Consider the following 17,044-nt stretch of genomic DNA (forward strand, 5'->3'; position numbering starts at 1 on the left):
TCCATCTCATCTTTCCAAAGTTAACTCTGCTCACATCAGTTGCTGGTCTCGAGTGTCCGGGGCATTATCTAAAAGCTGACTCTCGGTTTGCAGACAGAGCTCTGGGTTGTAAAGCAGAGCAACCCACTGTTAATAGTTAATCCTGCTGAGAAAACTAAGGTGCTGAGAAAGCTGCTGACAGCCTGCTCTCATTCTCCTAGGCTTACAACTTCATATTTCTTTATTTCTACATTCTTATTTCTGTATTCTTATTCTTGGACTCTTCATTCCCCCATCCCTTAGATTTGTAACTGGAATCAAATCTTTGATTTATTTTGATTATCTTCAAGTCTCTGACTTGGCCTTTTCTCAGCCTGTTTTGGGGGAAGGGATGATGTATTTTCTTCTATAGCTGCTTTAAGCTGAAACGGGGTGTGGATGGTAAGGGCCCAGAAAGGCTAAAAGGTTAGTCAAAGGTTAGGAGGGAATTTAGGCAATGGGGCACTTATCATAAGCACTGATTTGACCTAGCTGAAGACAAGCTGCATTTGTAACGGCTGGATTGGTCCCTATTAGTTTTTAGTAATTCCCAGGCAGTCAGCAGCTGATGCCTAGACATGTCTCAGCCAAATGGAGACCTGCTGGAACAGATAAAGACTAGAGGCAAAAATTAAAGTTTAGGAAAGTGTGTGTGGGTCCCTGCAAGTGTGACAGTCACCAGTAAAACAAGCTGCAGAGAGGCAAGAATGAAACAGTTTAGCTCAATTTAGTTCGTAGAGGCCGATTCAAACTTCTGGAGTCTGACGCTGGGCAGTTTATTTTAGCCATATTTAAATACAGTCCAGTTTTGTATGAAGTTTCCTCATGACAATTAACTCAGCCCCATGTATACAACAAAGCTTAAGACAGGTCTATACTGAAACTCTTTACAAAGCACATATGGCTTTTTCCATAAAGGGGTTCAGTTAGCTCAGAAACAGTGCTCCGGATGAGGGTCTAGGGAGAAGACTGAGGGGCTAATCTGTGGGGTCAGGATGGGCCTGGCCCTAAGATCACACAGATGTTACACAGCTGTCGTAAAGATGGGTTTGTGGACTGAGAAACAATGCCCAAGACTAGGGAGGAGATGGGTCTCGGATAAACAAACATAATATTTTGGGGTATCCGGGTGAAGCCTGGCCCTGCAGATAGCAAAAGATCACCAAGTTGTAAACTACAGCCTTTCCCAGCATCTTGGGAGGAGACCAGGTAAACGTCCCCTTCCTTTGCAGAGATAAGCCTGTGTGTTTAACTTTTCCTGGTTCCATAGTGCTTATCTGTGTGCACAAGGACCTCTTACCCTCTACAAAAGAAGTCAGAAACTCACAGCGGAGAAAAGATATCATTTTCAACAAATAGCAGTGGTTAAACTGCACAGCTGCATGTAGATGGAGCCACCCTTGTCACCCTGCATGGAGATGATGGAGCCATCCTAGTACCTTGCATGGAGATGATGGAGCCATCCTAGTACCTTGCATGGAGATGATGGAGCCACCCTTGTCACCCTGCATGGAGATGATGGAGCCATCCTAGTACCTTGCATGGAGATGATGGAGCCACCCTTGTCACCCTGCATGGAGATGATTGAGCCATCCTAGTACCTTGCATGGAGATGATGGAGCCATCCTAGCCACCCTGCATGTAGATGATGGAGTCATCCTAGTCACCCTGCGTGTAGATGGAGCATCCTTGTCACCCTGCACAGAACTCAACTCCAAATGGATAAAGACATCAACATAACACCAAATACACTAACTCTTGTAGAAGAGAAAGGGGGAATAGGCTTGAACCCATTGCCACAGAAGACAACTTCCTCAACAGAACACGATTAACTCAGGCACTAAGATCAACAATTAATAAATGGGACCTCAAGACACTGAATAGTTTCTGTACATCAAAGAACGATGTCATTTGGACAAAGCAGAAGTCTACAGAATGAGAAAAGACTTTCTACCACCTACAGATCTGATAGAGGGTTAATATGCAAAATATACAAAGAACTAAAAAAAAAACTAGATACCAAAAAAAAAAAATAATCGAAAAACGAGATAGAGATCTAAGCAGAATTCTCAAGAGAGGAAACTGAAATGGCCGAGAAACATGTTTTCAGCATCCTTAGTCATCAGGGAAATGCAAATCAAAACTACTTTGAGATTTATTTTACACGGGCCAGAATGACTAAGATCATATTGGCGAGGATGTGGAGTAAGAAGAGCACCATCCATGGCTGTGGGAGTGAAAACTTGCGCAGCTACTGTGGAAGTCAGTGTGACAGTCCCTTAGGAAGATGGGACTTGATCTGCCTCCAGGTCCAGCTATGCCATTCTCGGGCACAACCCAAAGGACGCGTCGTCCTGTAACAGAGACACTGACTCAGTCATGTTCACTGCTGGTCCATTCAAATATCCAGAGATTAGAAACAACCTAGGTGCTCCTCAGCAGAGGATGGATAAAGAAAGTGTGGTACATTTATAGACTGGAGTACTACTCAGCATTAAAATGAAGGAAATAATGAAATTCTAAGGTAAATAGACACAAGTAGAAAAACTTATATGGAGTGAGATATGTCAGACCACAAAGACAAATATGGTATGCGTTAGCTTATATGTGGATATTAGCTGTTAAGTCAATGATAATAAAGCTATAATATGTAGACCCTCAGAGGTTAGGTATAGAGTGATAGACTGGGGGTACAGATAGATCTTGTTAAGAAAGGGAAATGGAACAGATGGATATAGATAAATGGAAGGATCAAAAGGAGTAGGGAGAGGAGGATGGGGTAGGGAATATGGGGAGATATATATATATATATATATACACAAATAAAATTAAGGGCCATTTGAGGGGTAGTATGGAAACCTAGTACAGTAGAAGTTTTCTAATATATATATATATATTAGGGTGATCTTACTGAAATCAAATAACAGGGCAGATAGATCTATAACTATTATCTCTTGTCCCTAAATGTAGCTTTCAATACCTGGGTTGGGTTACATCTAATTGAGTTATTGGTCAAAGATGTCCCAGGGAATCCCCAAACAAGCCAGGCTGTTGCGAAGGTTATAGGTTGCTCTCTACAAACTTACTGAAGACCCCATTGCTGAAGACACCACCTACATAACTCATTGACCATGGAGAGGTGGGACTGGTGCCTACATAGAACCTTCACCCTTACATGCTGGTACAGAAAGGTACTGGATACGCTACTCAAAGAGAAATGTAAACCTTCACCCAGCCACAAACCCTTTGATCTACAATCTGACCTGCCGGTAAGATATGCCAAGGCAATGGTGGCACAAAGCCTGTTGGAGTAACCAATGTCTGATTTAAGGCGTACTCTGTGGAACCCATGCCTGACACTGCTTGGGTCACTGGAGACTAGATAACCCAGGAACCTAGAGTAAAACCAAATACTACTGTAGTCAAATGTTTCTCCCCTACCTGCTAACTCTCAAATAACAGACTCAGAGGCTGAATATGAACTATAAATTTTTGGCCAATAGTTCAGGCTTATTACTAGCTAACTCATACACTTAACCCATATTTCTTATCTATGCTTTGCCATGTGGCTTGTTACCTCATTTTCTACATATCCTGATCTCTTGGCAGCTGGTATCTCCCCTGACTCTGCATTTCCTCCTCCTTGAGTTCTCTGTGTCTGGCTGTCCCACCTATGCTTCTGCCTGCCTACCGGCCTGTCAGCTTTTTATTAACCAATGAGAGTAATAATACTCACAGTGTACAGAAAGAATATTCCACAGCGTATTACTGTTGCAAAGGAAAAAAGTATATTTATTGCTAGCTAGTTTTGTGTGTGACAAGATAGAGTCATCAGAGAGAAAGTAGCCTCAGTTGAGGAGATGCCTCCATGAGATCCAGCCATAAGGCATTTTCTCAATTAGCAATCATTGGGAGAGGGCCCAGCCCATGGTGGGTGGAGCCATCCCTGGGTTGGTGGTCCTAGGTTCTATAAGAAAGCTGACTGAGCAATCCAGGTGAAGCAAGTCAATAAGCCGCCGAGAATCCTCTGCAGCAGATGGGAACAAATACAGAGACCCACGGGCAGACACTGTGAAGAGTGTGAGAGACCTTGGAACACCAAGCCCTAAACAAGGGTGTTGAGCGTTTGCCAGGCCCAGAGGCTCAGACCTGTAGTCCTGGCTCGCAGGCAGGAGGATGGTGAGGTTGAGGCTAGCCTGTTTTACATAAGGGACCTTACTTCAAGGAAGTCTCCATCAAATCCCTCGCTTCAGGGCTCAGAGATCCCTGTAGAAAAGGAGGCAGAAAGAGCGTAAGGACCAGAGGGGACCGAGGACGCCTAGGAAACGCAGCCCTCTAACAACATGAGCGAGGCTCGAGCGAACTCAGAGACTGAGGAGGCGTCACAGGGCCTGCCGGTGTCTGCACAAGATCTCTGCGCCTGTCTATGGCTTCCAGGTTAGTGTTTTTATGGGATTCCTGGTTGTGTGAATGAGTGGTCTCCGATTCTGGGGCCTTCCCTTGGGCTTTTCTCTTGCTGTTGGTTTGTTTTGTCCAATCCCAATGTGTTAATTTTTTTTTTTTTTTTTGGTTTTTCGAGACAGGGTTTCTCTGTGGTTTTGGAGCCTGTCCTGGAACTAGCTCTGTAGACCAGGCTGGTCTCGAACTCACAGAGATCCGCCTGCCTCTGCCTCCCGAGTGCTGGGATTAAAGGCGTGCGCCACCACCGCCCGGCTTTTTGTTTTACTTTTATTAGATTTTATTTCATTATTGTCCCTTAGGAGCCTGCTTGTTTTGGAGCAAGAGACAGAAAAAGGGGGTGCATCTGGATGAGAGGGAGGTGGGAAGGAACTAGGAGGACTAGATGGAGGGGAAACCTTAATCAATACGTTATGTGAGGGAAAAAAAATCACTTTTCAATAAAAGAAAAAAAAATAACACCGTTTTGTACTCTGCGAAGATGACGGACGTAGAACGTAGAGCTCACTGCTCGCACGCAGAAACAATAGAACAATGCTAATGATTTAAATGTCCCAGTCAGTGACTCCTGAGAGGGCCCTTGAAGTAGATCTCTTTTTAAAAAAAAAAAAAAATATTTATTATGTGTACAGCATTCCTTCCATGTGTGCCCGCAAGCCAGAAGGGGGCGTCAGGTCTCATTATAGATGGCTGTGAGCCACCATGATGTGGTTGCTGGGAATTGAACTCAGGACCTCTGGAAGAGCAGTCAGTGCTCTTAACCACTGAGCCATCTCTCCAGCCCCCTGAAGTAGGTCTCTTATGTAAATCAGGTCTGGGCCTCCGTGCCTGGCTAACGCTTAACTCCGCTGAAAGTTAATTCCGCAGGGCTGGTCTCTGAATTAATGTGGAAAACCTCTCTTTTAGAACGCTTCACGTTTGGGGTGCTCGTGGAGCTAGCTGAAGCTGCTGTGTCAGTTAATCCTCAAAAGTGGAGTGTGGTTTAGATCTGAGATGCCATAGAAACTGTGGCTCACAGGGTCATGGGTGCGTGACGGGGAGAACGCGTGTGAGCCGGTCCCCGCACCCGCCGCCTCCCCAACCGTTACTCCACCCGGCGTCTCAGGTGGTTCAGGCAATGAGCTCTGCGCCCAAGATGAGCAGGTATTTTGCAGACTCAAGTGGCTTCTAATGCTAGGTTGGAGCTAGGAACTTACCAAGTGTTGGGGATGACCTGCCCTGGAATGCATCCCACAGGGGCGTTCATGAGGTCACTGCCCGCCTGAGGTGACCAACTGGCAGATGGAATGCTCAGTGTTTGCCTGGTGCGGTCGTCTCCAGCCACGACAAGTTTTAACTCATCTGAACTGGGCGTCGCCGGAGTCACGACCTCGCCCTGAAGCTGTCTCTGTGAACTCCGCAGGGCTGGTCTCTGAATTAATGTGGAAAAACCTCTCTTTTAGGACGCTTCACATTCAGGGTGCTCGTGGAGCTGAGGCTGCTGCAGGCATGGCCATTGCTTGTGCCGTGCTTGTACCCGGTCCTGTGAAGGAGACCGCAGCGAGGTACTTTGGGCTCTGCTTTCCCACCGGCTACCGCAGCCTGGCTACTGCGGCTGGGGTGTAACGGGGCCCTAGACAGCTTTGCTTTCTGTATGTCAGTCGTGCCATCATGATATCCTGTGTGCGCTTCATGCAGGAGTTGCCACTGCTGTATGAAGTCTGTGTAGGTCTTTGACCAGCAAGCAGTTTTGTCCCCTACCTCCTCTGGAGTTAGGTAGAGGGCATCCTTTCAGAGGGTCACGTGACTGGACGTCAGGCCTATCTACTGCTCTATCTCAGCGCCTCTCACAGGGCCTGGCCTCTAGTAAACACTTGCTGAATTCATATGTAGACGGGAATCCTCTGAGGTTATTGGCTCAATTCGTGTTTGCTGAATTGTGGCTCCTGGGCCACATTCGCACAAACCGGGTGTTATCAAACCATTCACTTATTCTGTCAGAATTCTGGAGGCCCCACCTCTACAGCTATGTTTGGGCTTCCTGAATAAAATTTTACAGTTCCACCGCTCAAGGATGGCATCGCTTTGGAAGTACCTCCTTACCTGTTGTAGGTGATAAATCCTTCTCTACTCTTCCAGGTCTCGGCTGTGCTTGTTTTGGGCTTTGCGCTCCAGTCTGTGACCTATGGTATGGGAGACATGAGGAAAGCCATCGTGACAGTGGGAAGCGTAGGAAGTAGGAAGGGCTGCCTGACTTGGCACCGGGACTCTCGGCAGACCCCTGGTCTGCCTGCTGTGTTCATGATCTAGTTCATTGGAAGGAGAGTCGGGGAAAGGACAGGCATACGGCATGCTTTCTACCCACAGGCTACCAAGAACACTTTTGGGGGACCCATCTCTTTCTAACTGGGCGAGTGAATCTTCCACTTGGCAACCAGCTTAACTGCTCCCTGGTCTTGCTGATGGGAAAGTGGGAGAGGGGTGGAGGAGCAGAAAATCTTTATGGACTTGTGGGGGTAGGACTTAAGGAAGTAGGAGGCGGTCTGCAAAGATCAGGAGTTAGATACAGAAAAGGTCAGAGGGGCAGACTCCGCTTTAGGCTACATGCTAGTTAGGGTCCCTATCACAATGACAGCACCAAGTCCGCAGGGGAGGAAAGGGTTCGTTTCAGCACACTGCTGTAGCCTATCATCTGCGAAAGCCATAGCAGGAACTCAGGGCAGGAACCCGGAGGCTGGTCTGGAATTTACCACGCCCACCTTATGCAACTTTGGGGTTCAAACCCAGAGGCTTGTGCCGGCTAGGGAAGTTCTCTTTTGGGTGCGCTGTATCCCCAACCTGGGCCTTAAAACACACCACCCAACTTACGAGGCGGTGCTGAAAATAAAGCAAGGCAATATATTCATTTCTTGTGCTTTCACCATCCTGTGTTTTCCCAGGCCCGTATGGCTTGCATGTGAAGAACAAATCCTGGGCCAGTGAGATGGCTCAGCTGGGTAAAGGATTTGCTTCTTGGGTCCCACGCGACAGAAGGAGCTAACTGGCTGACTTGCACAAGTTGTCCCTAATTCCACACATTCACGGGGTGTGTGCACCCCTACCCATGCTCATACAAAATAAATAAACAATAACTAAAAAAAGGTCAAATTCTGTCCCCTGAACACTTGCTGTATCGCCACAGAAATCGCTAGACTACCTGCTCACTGTGAACCAGGCACCATGTTAAGCACCGCCCACACCGCTTGCTGTGAACCAGGCACTTTGTTAAGCACTGCCCACACCGCTTGCTGTGAACCAGGCACTTTGTTAAGCACCGCCCACACCGCTCTCAGTACAGTTTCCTGTGAGGAACCCTACTCACACTTAGCCTCTGACTACACAGAAGGTGCTCAATAAATGTTTGCCATAGGCATGGTAGTGCATGCCTGTGATCCCACTCAAGTAAAGACGGGGACTGCCTCCAGTTTAAAGCTAGCTCAGTCTACACAGCAGGTTCCAGACCAGCCTAGGAGTATCTAAGTAAGACCCTGTCTCAAGTAAAGTAAAATGTCTGAATGAATTCAGCAAATTACTCAAGTCACGGATCTAAATGTGTTTCTCAAGGCCAGGAATTTCATGCGCCCAGGTGTTCACTCTTTGTCCCCGACTTCCATCGTTATCCCATCTGTTGGTTCTCTGAGCTTCCCCTTCCCCAGGTAAAGAGTAAGCCTCTGGGGCTTGGCAGTGGTCCGCACCGGGGTACATCTGTCCAGAGGCAGGACTGGTGCCAGCAGTTGCGGTGCGGCTGCTCAGGGGGTGTTAAGTGTCTGGAAAGGAAGGAGCTGGAATTCTGAGGTACCCCACTCAAAGCAGATGTGATAGTACTAGTCCTGACCCAGGACACCCATCTCTGGACTAAGATGGGGGGGGGGTGGCGCGCGCGCGCGTGTGTGTGTGTGTGGGGGGACGGGGGGCAGAAACCAGCCTGGAATCCATCTGACCCCGAAGGAAGTCTGTGGGGCAAAGTGGGTTACTGCCAAGCTCCAAGGTGCCTCAGGGGCCTCTAGTTTGCAGTACAGCGTGGAAATAAAGTTGCGGCAAGCTCATGGAAGTGACAGGCAATTGTATCCAGGGACAGTGCTCCTATAGTTCAACTCGAAAGCCGTACTCTTGACTTCTGTGTCTAAGTCTTTAAAGGAGAGGCACCTCCAGGCCCCTCTATCACAGATGGGTGTGATGAATGACCTTGACCTGTGGGGCCCAGGCACCTGGCCACACATAGTGGGGGCCCAGGCACCTGGCCACGACAGGTGTTAGGTATATTTCTTCAGATGAGCCTCTCTGCTGACAAATAATTCCAATCAGACCAAATTAGACCAAATAAAAGATGCCCATGTTTAATGCAGTGCTCTGGGGTGGCTGGGGGAGGCCATGCGAAACCCGAGACCACCTGTTCCTCTTTTGGGCAGCCTGTGGGAGTGATCCACTATTTGGCGGGCTTTTTGGCCCTCCCTGGGGAAGGGTCACTGCTTGGTGGGTTTTCCTGGAGGTGGAGTCCGAACCAAGGCGACTCCCAGGGGAAGGGGGCGTCCAAAGATGGATGCCAGGTATTGCATTCCAGACTCTTTTTGTAAGGGCTGACAGGGAGCTGAGGAGATGCTAATGACCAACAGAAGGCAGCACCGGGTTCCAGGAAAAGTCCTAAGCTGAAACCACACGGGGAGGGCCGGCATCTAAAGGGTGCCTGACGGTCCAACCATTAGATAAGATTAGATAAGAATACCAGGTATCCCTGAGCCCAGGACTCACCTGTTCCCCTTTTGCCAAGACCCCTGGACAAATGTCAGCCAACTGGAGTCCTGAACCCTGGAAATCCTCTCACCCCAACTTCTATGATGAAAATCCTACCCCAACTGGGCTGGGCACTCTCTGTTCTCTGGACAGATGGAGAGCCCAAGCTTATGCTTGAATAAAGGCTCTTTGATTTTTTTTTGTTGTTGTTTTGTTTTTGTTTTTCAAGACAGGGTTTCTCTGTGGCTTTGGAGCCTGTCTTGGAACTAGCTCTTGTAGACCAGACTGGCCTCCAACTCACAGAGATCCGCCTGCCTCTACCTCTCCTGCAATGGGATTAAAGAGTATGTCACCACACCCAGGTCACACACATGATTTTTAAAAATTAAAAAAGAGAAATGCATGTGACCCGTCACCACGCTGCCCCTGCCACCGTGGACTGTCCTCTCACCATGAGGACATCATGGCTCTTGTCATGAGAGCCACTGTGAGCCAGAAGAAACCCTTACTCCCTTCGGTTGCCCTTGTCACCCCAGTGAGAGACGACCAATATGCCTTCCACTATTTCCGTCTGTCTGTCTGCTTGGCTCACTGCTCCTCCCGCTGAGCTTCCTGAGTGCCTGGACTACACCCTGACCTGAAAGGTTACTGTGTGATCAGAAGCTGTTTCTCTACCTGGGAAAGAGCGCTGTAGAGAGGGAGCCACTTGCAGGGGTGAGGACAAGTGGGATAAACATGTAAGTGACCACGTGACTGTCATGTACTGCTGCCTAAGCAAGCTTCTATGTGTCAAGTTTCTAAATGTCTTAAAATAGAAACTAGATCCCACATCACCTCATGAGATGGTTCTGTTACGTCTGTTTTACAGGGAGGAAGTGGAGATGCAGAGCTGCTTTGTGTCTAAGTTTGCACAGCAGTTGAGTGACGAAGTTGACATTCAAGCCTAGTGGGCTAGTCCCTGACTCATATGAGTGTTTTTCTGAGGACCTGGACATGGTCTGTCATTCTTCCTATGGCTGCTAGAACAACATGATTACCTGTCTTTGGGGCAAGTATCTCTGAGAAACAATATTCACAGGTATGGCTCTATGAACAACTAGCCACCAAGTAGAGGCTTTCTAGGCTGCAGAAGCGACTGTCTGGGGGTCTAGAAACATGTGGCCATCTCCCCCAGGGTCTCCTGAGGGTTGTGGTATCATGAAAGAGAGACTTTAGCCAAGGTCTCAGTAACCACCTGTGTCTTGCATGAATTCTCTGCAGACTTTGTCACCACAACACATTTACTGTTGGAGACTTACTAGTCTCGGCTGAGCAACCAGGCCTCTCCCTTGGCAGCTGCAGTCTCTCTGGTTTCCTCTGTGAATCTGTTGTGCATTGCCTTCATGGCTGCTATCTTTGTTTCAGCTCTAAAAGGAGAATCTGAGTGGGAAGGGCTGCCGTTTCACTCCGTTCCACAGACTAATTGCTGTGGGGATACCCCAGAAGAAATCAGGGAGGCCTTGCCACGGGAATCCTACAGTCCGCTACAAATACACACAGGTCCGATAATGGCAGGAGTGTGGTATGAGCATTCTCACCAACGCTCACACTCTACAGCTCTTGGGGAAGATGGCAGAGGATTAGCTATGTCAGGGTGCAGGGATCAACCACCAGGTGTGACTTCCCTTCTCAGTTGTGTGGTAGTGTACTTGCAGAGGGAAACTGAGGCGGTCGGGGCAGCTCAGTGCCATGAGGTCACCGGGTTTCTTGGTCTTGTTGCTTTGTTCCACTGTTCTGTAGGAGCCATGTGAGGCCTGGGTCACGGTCACTTAGGCCTTCCAGATAGAGGGGAGGGCGGTGAAAGGTCTGAGCAGCACACAGCACAGGCCTAGAGGTGGCTCATACAGTCTCTGGGCTAGAACTTTGTTACCTGACCATTTCTGGTTACAAAACCTTCCAGAACCAGATGTGGTGATGCTTGTTTTTAATCTTAACACTTGGGGCTGTGGGGCAGGCAGAAGCAGGCAGATCTGTATGAGTTTGAGGCTACCCTGGACTGCACAGTGACACACTACCTTAAGATACAAAAATAAAGGAGGCCAGAAAATGTAGTCCGGGGGTAGGGGCACAGAAGCTTAATGCGGGCAGAAGTGGGTATTATCTCCATTGCCCTTGCACAATGGCTTGGGCCTTGGCAAAGGAACAACGGAAACATGGAAGGAGAGAGATCTGCTCTCCACAAACACACACCGTGGCCCCAATCATGCTCCCTCCTCATGGAATGAGAGGAAGAAGAAGGAGGGTGGAGGAGGAGGAGGAGGAGGAGGAGGAGGAGGAGGAGGAGGAGGAGGAGGAGGAGAAAGAAGAAGAAGCAGAAGCAGAAGAAGCAGAAGAAGCAGAGGCAGGGAAGGCACAAGATGCATTTGGAGCCAATGCTCACCCAACATTGCTGTAGCTTAGGGTGTGTATAGGGGTTGTGGTCCATCAGTGGGTGACTGGAGGGAGGTCTTGGCATTTCTATTTTCTAAAAAAACATGGTTTTAAATTTTCACATTTTCTTATCCATTGTTAAGTTCAGAGTTGTCAGTCAGACATGAAAATGCTTTTAAGCAAGTCCTTGGTAACCTCTAAATGAATCTTGTTGAGTTTGACATCTCTCTGTCCAAACCTGAGACCAAAGGGGCCTCACACACTTCCAGTCACACTTGGCACTCATAGGCTGGCTAGCCAAGACATTCAGAGCTCTCATCAACCACAAAGGATGTGTGGTGTGAGCCCTCAACTCTCCTTAGAAGATTTAGTCCTGAGCAATAGCAAGTGAGATGCTATCAGAGTCCTGGCTTCTCCGGGGTGTGCAGTTTGGCTACTGTTTCCAATGGTGATTTTGTAATTCCACTGATTGGCTGCTGAAAAGTTCTATCTATAGCTACATTAATCCAGTCTCCTAGCAAGCCCCGCACGGCTTGGGTTTCATGGAAAGCCTGAGGAAGAGATGGCCACATAAAGAGTACTCGGGCGCTTCCCACTAAAAAATTATTAGGGGGTGTTGCCATGCTGCCTTCATTGCACAAAATGGTTTTGGTGAGGCTTTACCTAGGTCTGTCTTGAATGCCGTGTTGCTCTGACCTGGGCTTTGAACATGTCAGTGAACAATTCAAGGCGCTGGCATGGATGGGCAGGTGTTAGCCAGGCCAGGCTCTGCAAACACAGAGTAGATAGCTCTAAACTTCAGAGAGCTTGCTCTGGGCTAGGTGGTATGTGACATGGCAGGTGGGGCGGGCAGATAGCAACAGGTATTGACACAAATGTGTGTCGAGTGTTCTGACAGCAGGCCACAGGAGCCTGGAAGAGAATGTGGCAGGCCTTCTGAAGGGCTGGGTCTGGAAGGTTGAGTAAATAGCGCAAGGAATGAACAGAAGAATGTTCTGGGCAACAGGAACAACTAAGTGGTCACATAGAAGTGAGGGGGCGGGGTGCGAGGTCAGACAGTGTAAGGATCTCAGAATGGTTCTAGTTTGCCGGGAGGATGGGAGGAAGAGCAGGAGAAGTGGGCTGGTGTTTGCCACAGTGGGTCCTATAGACATTCGAGGAGGTTTGGATTTCTGCCTAAAGGCAGGTCTATGCGGTCCTGGCAGTAATGAGCGCTGTGTCGGGATGCTTGGTGTGGAGGCCTGACTGCTGTAGACAGACATCCATCCTGGGAGGAGGGCAGAGCGGAGAGAGTCTGCTGTGGAACTGATGGCTTGGGCGGCCAGGAGCAGCAGAACAATGAAGGTTTCGGAGTTGCCTGCGTGCGGGTGGCCCTGAGCACGTGTAGTTAAAGACGGGGACGGACGAGTTTGTCCATCCCCGTGGATGCTGAGAGGTCAACCTGCTGTGTGACCGGACACTTCCATTCAATCAAAACTGGGGGGGTGGGATTGGAGCGATTGAGAGCCCTGGCTGCTCTTGTAGAATAGGTTCCATTTTCGCATCTCCAGGGTGGCTCCAACCACCTGTGACTCCAATCCCAGGGGATCCAACTTCCCTTTTGGGCCTCTGCAGACACTGCACACATGTGGGTCACAGGAGACAAACATGCAGGCAAAACACCCATATACTCCACACACAAATTAAAAATAAAACAAAAATGAGCTGAAAACAGAAACAAAAACAAACTTGAGGAGGGCTAGAAAGATAGGGGTGTGAGAACACATCCCACTGGGGTTCTGTGCTGTCATAGACTGAAGTGTGACTTGTCTTTGAGAAGCCCACGCCTTGAGCTCAGTGTCTCACTTTCTTCCCAAGTGCCCTCTTTCTCTTAATCCTTATACTGGGAATATATATTAAAATATCTTTAATAAGCCTCAACTCTGCTTCATACTGGCTAGTTCTAAATTTTTTTTTGTGTGTGTGTAGAAGCCAAGAATACAGTTTTACTCCAGTTGAGGTTTCAAAAATATGGGTGCTCCCCAGGCTGGGAGGTGGACGGGTGGAGCCCTGCTGGACCACGCGGTGGAATGCCAACTGTGGGCCTGGATCCCACATCTCTTCTCTTAGACCTCTCCACAAGCCCAGGAGGAAGGGTTTGCTTGCTCATTCACATCTAGCCTGGCTGGAGAAGGAATTTAAGTCTGTGGGTATCATTATCTAATTTTATTGTGAGACTCAAAGAATTAGAATGAATACCTCAAGGTTGGGGTGCAGCAAGAGTGGGTGAGGGGCTTGAGGAGAAATCCTCTGCCGCTGGTGTACACCACGGCCGCCTCTGAAGATGTGGGTGACCTGGGGAAGGGATCACGACTCTCACAGGCGCTTGGCCTCAAGCCCGGGTCCTGCCCTGCGCTGTCCCTTTGGGATCCCTGGGTCGGTAGAACACGGTGACCTGATAATGTCTGGACACAGCCTGGTGCTTGTTTTGCTGTTTTTGTTGAGGATGAAGGCTTCTTGCTTCTCCCAGTTCTTTTTATTGCCTGCTGCCCCAAGCACTGGAGGGGAGGCCTATAAAGAGTCTCCACCAGAGCAAGTTTGTCCCTGTCCCTGGTGTGGAGAATTCTCGGCATTATGAATTAAGAAGTTTGAATAAGGGAAGGGAACAGGTATGTTTGGGTGTGGGAGGGGGTCAATCCCTGACGTTTATTAGCGCGAAGCTAGTACAGCAGGTTGATATGTGTCATCCCCAAAACAAACCCGTCTTCTGACATCTAGTACCTGTGGGTGTGACTTTATTTACAAAAGGCGACTTTGTAGGTATATGAGAATCTTCCTTCTTCCTTCCTTCCTTCCCTCCCTCCCTCCTTTCCTTCCTTCCTTCTTTCCTATAGGGTAGAAGATCCAAGCCCACTTCCAAATTTGAAAAAACCTACCCAAGCCCACCAATCTCTGAGCTCAAAATCCCACCAATCCTTGGGTTACCCTGAAATCTCACCAATCCCCACCCTGGAAACCTCCTGGAAAGCTCTGCCCCCCCCTAAACCCTATATAAAGCCTGCCTCCTGCTCCGCTCCCTGCTGCTTCTTGCCAGAGTAGAAGCAACCACCCTCTTGTGCCTTTACCAATAAAGCTTTTGTGTGAAGTTTGTTGTGTGGTGTGACTTTGTGGTACTATGTGGCTCCTGATTGCTAGGATGTTATTCCCTTCAGAGCTGTGACACTTACCCTTCTTTCCTCCCTCCCTCCCTCCCTCCCTCCCTCCCTCCCTCCCTCCCTCCCTCCCTCCCTCCCTCCCTTCCTCCCTTGAGTCTTACTGTGTAGCACAAGTTGGTCTGAACTCATGGTCCTCCTGCCTCTTGAGTGCTGGTACCCAGGAGAGCACTAACACACCCAACTTAGATGCTGTAATTCTTGTCCTAAGTAGATGAATTTGAACGTTGTGTTAGGATTCAGGCATTAAGCTGGGCCCTGTCGTCTGGCAGGGTGTATCCAGGCAGTATCCTGACCAGCCCGGGGTCCTAGACCTATGCAGGTGAAAGGTCCCTTTAAGAGACAAGCTTCTCCCACTCCTGATCTCTCTTTCCTACTGCTTTTCCAAGAGGCAAGCAGGCCTTTGCTTCTCTCCCTTCTTCCTCCCCCACTTCCTTCCCTTCTACTCTCCTCTCAATAAACTCTATTTCTCTCCCTCCGCAAAGGTCTCTCTCATGTGCTTCTCACCCATCAAGGGACCTGCTCATGCTGTAAATCATAACAGGTTGCCTTAGTTTTGTGTGATAAAATAACTATTCTGACAAAGTGGAGGGGGAAAGGGTTCTTTAACTGACAGTTCCTGATTATAGCCCAGCATGGTGGGGTGTGAAGTCGGCAGAGACTTAGAACAGCTGGTCACATTATAGTCACAGAGAATGAGAAATGCATGCACGCATGAATGCTAGTGCCGAGTTCACCGATTCCCCTTTATCCAGGTCAGGATCCCCTGATCAGGGAATGGTGCCACCCACAGTGGGCAAGCTTCCCACATGGATGAGCACCATCAAGATAACTCCTAGTACCCTTGACCACAAGTCAACCTGATCTAGACAATCCCTCACAGAGACTGTCTTTCTGGGTGATTCTGGAGTAGGCCAAGATGTCAACTCAGCTATCACAGGGGTCGAGGAATCTGGGATGAGATCCTTGCTCCTTTAGTTTTTGATGTTGGGTAAGGCACTTAGCTTCCTTAAGTCTAATGCCCACATCTGTAAAGTGGGGATAAAGGGCACCCATGCCAGGGCTGTCACCAGAACTAACTGCACAAGAACGGACGGCTTGATGCCTTGGTTCCTCACAGCGGCTGTGTGGGAAGAGGGAGGAAATGACCAGAAGGCTTTTCCTCAGCTCTAAGCACCCATGGAGTTCTATGGACTCCGTGTTTCTTAGGCTTTCCTGTCTCCTGTCGGAATCACTCAGGGAATGTGGCCTGCAGGCTGACATGGTGAACCCCAGAATCTTTATTTCTGATGAGTTTCCAGAGGTGCCCAGATAGCTCACTGTGAGTGACACAGCACCAAAAAGCTCCTCTGCCTCCCCAATCCCGTGGACACCCCATCTCCTTGCAGCGCCTCTGCCTCCCCAGTCCTGTGGACACCCCATCCCCTTGCAGCGTTTTTCCTGCCTGAATATCTCCACACCCAAGCAAGCTGGGATGAAGCAACAGCCAGGAGAAGCTGTGCAGGAGAGGTGACCTTTTGTCTCAGAAACACCACAGGGGCTGCATGGGGCCTGGGAGGTGAGTCACGCAGGTCCTGTCTTTAAGAAGACTTAGTGGTCTGATGTTTAGTGAGGAAGGTGGCTGTGACAGGCACAGTTGCTGTGAGGTTACCAGCAACTGGTGGCCTCTTTGCTGTCTTGGTTTTGCTACTGAGAGAGAGCTTAGGTGCTGTAGCTTCCAACTGGCTTATCAGGAGGAGGCCACCGTCTTCTGTCTGTCCCCATTCCTGCTCGGTTCCAGTGGGAGTAGGGTCACGTCATCCCCTGATTTTCAGAAACAACTGTCACCCAGACATGTGATACATCTGTTTTTAAGAGCTTTCTTTCATTTCTACCCTACGCCCAGACATCGGAAGAAAACAAAACAGACAGAGGGATGTTAAAGAATGGGACCTATGTCTGGGTTGAGTGACCCCCAGCAGTTCCAGAGCAGGGATCCCATATGGGTTTGCTGTTGGTGGGGGCGGCCCCCACACCATGTTCTGTGAGCTACCGGGAGCAAAAACCACAGGGTTGGCTTTACATGGCTCTTGCAAAGAATTAGAAGGTCGAGGCTTACTAAATTAGCCCAAACAAAGGGGACGCTGCTCCAGGGTCCTGAGCTGTAGTGGTTGTTTGGCCACCAAGGGTGGGAATGGCTCTCTGTTGGGATTCTGAGTAAATCTGGGGAAATCTAGTTT

The sequence above is a fragment of the Chionomys nivalis genome, chromosome 16 (assembly GCF_950005125.1).
Source record: "Chionomys nivalis chromosome 16, mChiNiv1.1, whole genome shotgun sequence".
Classification (NCBI taxonomy): Eukaryota; Metazoa; Chordata; class Mammalia; order Rodentia; family Cricetidae; genus Chionomys; species Chionomys nivalis.